Consider the following 5194-nt stretch of genomic DNA (forward strand, 5'->3'; position numbering starts at 1 on the left):
TTGAGGTCGTCGGTTAGTTGATCACCGGATTCCATCTTGGCGAGCATATCGTCTATGTAGACTTCTATTTTGTTTCCGGATAGGTTGCGAAATATCTTGTTAACAAGTCGCTGGTAGGTGGCTCCGGCGTTTTTTAGGCCGAAGGGCATTACTCTATAGCAGTAGGTTCCGTCCGGGGTGACGAATGCTGTTTTCTCTTCGTCTGGTCGGTGCATCGGGATCTGGTTGTAGCCGGAATATGCGTCCATGAAGCTGAGGTATCGGTGGCCGGATGCTGCATCCACTAGCCCGTCGATGTTCGGTAGGGGGAAGGCATCCTTCGGGCATGCTTTGTTGAGATCCGTGTAGTCGACGCACATTCGCCATTTCCCGTTAGATTTTCTTACCAGTACGACGTTGGCTAGCCAGGTCGTATAAGGGAGTTCTCGGATGAAGTTGGCTTCGAGTAGGGCTTTCACCTGTTTTCGGACCTCGGCGGCTCGGTCTGGTGACATTTTCCGTCTTCTTTGTGCCACTGGTTTGGCTAGGGGGTTTACTGCCAGGTGGTAGACATTAGGTCGGGGCTTATTCCCGGCATATCGGCTGGTGTAAATGCGAACAGGTCTCTGTTTTGTTTCAAAAGTTGGGAGAGTTCTTCTTTGAGGTCGTATGGGAGGTTTCTGTTGATGAAAGTGTATTCTTCTTTGGTTGGCCCTATCTGTAGCTTTTCCATGTCTCCTTCTGGTTCCGGTCTAGGTTGGCCGTCTATTCGTGCGTCTAGGTCGGCAAGGAATATTCCGGCTGCGTCCCGGGATTTTTTCCTCAGGGCTAAGCTATTGTTGTCGCATTCGGCTGCGACTTCCCGGTCTCCGTGAATGGTTCCGATGGTGCCGTCATCGGCCCTGAACTTCATGAGGAGGTATTTGGTGAAGATGACTGCAGAGAAGTCGTTGAACAAAAAATGTTTACGATAGATTGAATTTGGACTTTGTGGTGGATACTCTGAAGGACATGAACAAATAAGATAATATTATTCAAGTTATTCACTGTTGTCTAAGAACCGTAATTAATTAACCGTTTAATTAAAATAATTTAATTGTCTAAAATAGGTTCAAAAATTTAGAATGTTAATTAGAGAATTTAAATATGATATTTGGACTCAATAGATTTTTTTGAGTTGGAAAATGTAATTTTCTGCGAAAATTTGCATAAAAACACGTACGGGTAAATTAGCCAGTAGTACCGGCTTTAGTCTGTCCGGTACTGCGTGAGAATAATAAAAATAGTAGAAAAATATTTAAAATTGAAAATCCGACGCTAATTTTAAAGGTTTGGCCTAAAGTTGGGTCAAATGGGCCAAAAATGCTAATAGTTGGACCGGGCCTTAACCCAACATATATAAACACTCAAATGCACCCATTTCAACTCATTAAACACTTGTACAAGAGTGAGAGCTGCTGAAGTGAGAGGAGAGGTGAGGGTTTCCAAAACACTCATCTTCAACTTCATTCAACCATAACTCGAACTACGATGTTTCGATTCGTGAACGGTTTGCGGCCACATGAAGCTCTTGCCAAGCTTGTTAGTTCTATCTAACTTTTGTTGTTAAGATTTTGAAACTTCCTCTCCATTCTGTAGCACATAAATTTTGAAAATTAAGGTTTGAGTTTTGAGTAGAGTTTTGTGTTTTGGTTGTTTAGGTACTAACCATTAGTGAGGAATTGTTGGGTTCATCCCCAATTTCTATGGATAAGATAAGATTTCTTAAAAAGTCTTGTAATTTGGTATATTGTGAATATTAGATTTTGATTTTTATGAAATATATGATGTTAGTTTGAGCATTGTTGCATGTTGGAGTTGTCTTGGCTATTTAGAAGCATTTGGATTGGAATTGGTGGCTTGATCTTGGTTAAAATCTTGATTGGAATTACATTTGGTGTATTGTGCATATTAAAAATCGGCCAAGATATGGTTTCGGTTTTCTCTATATAATATGCAATATTTTTGGACACTTAGGCTAGTGGACCATAGGATAGGATTGGATTGGTTATTGATAATTGTTGAATTGATCATGCATGATGGTATTGATGATTGTGATGAATTATGATGTTGATTTTGATGTTGGGGTTGGATTGTGATAACTTTGAGAATTTATGATGAGGTATGGTGAATGATGCTTATGAATAGTAAGAATGTGACAAGTTGCTAATGTTGGAATCTTGATGTAGAAATTGTGGATTTTTGTTGAATTATGGTGCATTGAATGATAAATTAGATGTGGAAATGATAGAAAAAATAGAATGGTAAGTGATGAAATATACGGGTGTGATTGTGGGTGTGAATGGTGAGTTTTGGTGTGAATTAGAATGTTTGTGAATTGGTTTTGGCTGTGGAATTTTGAAATTTAGAGAACCTTGCTGATTTTTGTAAAACTTGGTTTTTGACGAAATTTGGTGGATCATAACCCGAGCCTCAAATTTCAAAATTGATAGAATTTTGTTTTAAATTGAAGATGGTTTAAAGAGCTTTAAAATGGTATAAAGTTTGAGAAAAACAGAGTTTTGTAGAGGAAGTTATGAACGTCGGAATTTCGGTGCAAAAATATGAAATTCTGCAGCATTTAATTTTTCTATGTTTATTACAGCATGCGTACGCGACCCCGTACACGCGATGCGAGTATTCCTTTTGGGTTGGAACACTCACGTACGCAAGCAAGTTCCGTGTACGCGGACACACTTTTTTTCAACGTGTGCATACGCACAGCAGGAGTGTGCGTATGCATAGACCCTATTTTGCTGAAAAATATTTTTTCTTCATTTTCAAGGGTTTTCTAGCTTTCTAAACTTTTTTAAATTGCTGTTTGAGATTACTACCAAGTAATTAGGCCCTAAGACTAATAGAGATGACTTAGTTGGTTAGATTTGGTAATTTTCTATCATGAGTTAGAAAACGGAGCCTTAGGTTTCTGGAGTATTGAGGATGGAATAGTTGTGTGGGTTGGAAGAGTGCTATATTGATGATGATTATGATGCGCTATGGAAATAAGAATTTATAATGTTGCTGACGAGTCTGGGACTCGAAGATAAATGAGAAAATGTTGAATACTGAACGTGATCATTGAGGAATATGAAAATACACTGTTTATTACTGATGGTGTTGAAACGCTATGCACTTGGCAAGGATGGTTGGTTAATCCCGCTTGTTGAGGTCGCGGTGGCAGCCTAAGGACGATGGTTAATCCCGCTTATGTTGAGATGAGAGGTCTGTGGCTGAGAATCCTGCTCGCATCTTTTCGGAATCACAAGAATGTTTCGGACACTAAATTCCTGGATCGTATACCGGACACGATATCCCTGAGAGTTCCCATTATATTCATGACCGAAAGGCGACATTCCCATGGGAATATGTCGGGTTGGAAGTTGAACCGACAATGTGATATCACAGCCAATAAGACAAGCATTCATCATGGCATCTTCTATGTGTTTGGTTGCTTTGTTTACCTGCATACTATGCGTAGTTGTATAACGTGCTTATATGCTTCTTGATTTACTTGCTATACATGATAATTGCTTGTGCTTTACTTGTATAAATTACTTGTATTTTCTTGTGGAATTGACGAAGCTGTGGGACAGTGGTGTTGATTTTGTTAGATATTTCCTAAGTTAGATTACCCCTGTTTCATTATGGTTTTAAGTTATTATTTTAAATTTAGCATTACTTTAAGTTTGAATCTTATGCTTGATGTGAAGTTCTAGGATTATCTTTGGCGTTCCTGAACTTTATATCTTACATTACTGGGCACTGTTATCATACTAAAAACCTCTGGTTCTCATACCATATTTTGTTGTTGTTTTTCAGATGCAGGTCGTAACCCACCTCAGTGAGTTGCGAGATGGTGACAGAGCGAAGGATCTCTTGGTAGCTCTTTTTTATAATTTGGATATTTTGTTATAGTTCTCTCTATCTTTTGTATGTTTATACTTTGATGCCTTAGAGGCTTGACTTTGAGAGATAAGTTGTATAAGCTGTTTTAACTCAAAACTCTGTTATGTCTGTATGTAACTAGTTGGCCTAAACTCCGCGGGCTGCGACTAGTATTCTATGACTACTATGTTTATATATCTACATATACTTTGTTATCTTGTACATGTATCTTATCCTTTATGCTTTTACTTATCGTATCGTATAAGTCTTAGAATTGTCGTGGCATTTAGTTATCCTTTGCTTTACGGCATGAGGTAAGGCTTAGGGTAATTAGGGTGTTACATGTTGCATGACATCTCCCATTATGAATCTCTTACAGGGTGTTTGGAAATTCTTTGGAATTCAATTCCTCTCCAGTGTTTGAAACAAAAATAATTAAATTAGTTTAGATGGAATTCAATTCAATTCTTTTGTTTTCTCTCAAAATCAATTTCAACCCAAATAGGTCTGATTTGGAATTCCATTCCATTGGAATTTCACTTAAAATGTCTAAAATATCCTTATTGTATAATGGAATTCCATTCCATTGGAATTTCACTCTTAATGCGTCCCACCTTTCAACATACACTCTCTCTTCTCTCACCACCTTCATTTCCTTTTTTTCCCTTTTCTTCAACTTACTTAATATAATATATACCTTTTTTTGAAAGGTCTACTATTTAGATCTAAAAAAAATATACACACATATAGATTTTAAGTGTTTAACTTAGATTAATGACTCCAAGCATTTGTCAATATGTCTGAATATTTTAAGTGAAGTTATGTCAATCACGACACTAGCAAAAAGTAGCACTATTTTGTTCCATTTTAAAACATGAACTAGTTGCTATAATTTACTATTAATAACTAGTTTTTTTTATTTGCTATGTTATTAGACCATTCAACAAGTTAGTTCTTGATAGTTCATGTTTATTTTTTGTTGTTGGTTTGTCATTAGAATCAACCATGAAGAACCATTTAATTTTTTAATTAATAATAATATTTTTTATGTATTTTAATTATTTTATATAATTTAATAAATAAATATATTTATTATTTAAATATGATGTGATGGTTATCAGTGGCTAAGAGAATGAGAGGTTGAATCTTAACCCTTTTTTCTACTGAGAACACTTTCTGCCCTTTTAAGAAAGCTTTAGGAGATATTTCTGCTTTTTGTCTTGTCACTGGTCTAGAGATATTTTCATTTTGTCTCGTGAATGGTGAAGAGATATTTTTCAATTGGGGTGTT

The sequence above is a fragment of the Arachis duranensis genome, chromosome 5, assembly GCF_000817695.3.
Source record: "Arachis duranensis cultivar V14167 chromosome 5, aradu.V14167.gnm2.J7QH, whole genome shotgun sequence".
NCBI lineage: Eukaryota > Viridiplantae > Streptophyta > Magnoliopsida > Fabales > Fabaceae > Arachis > Arachis duranensis.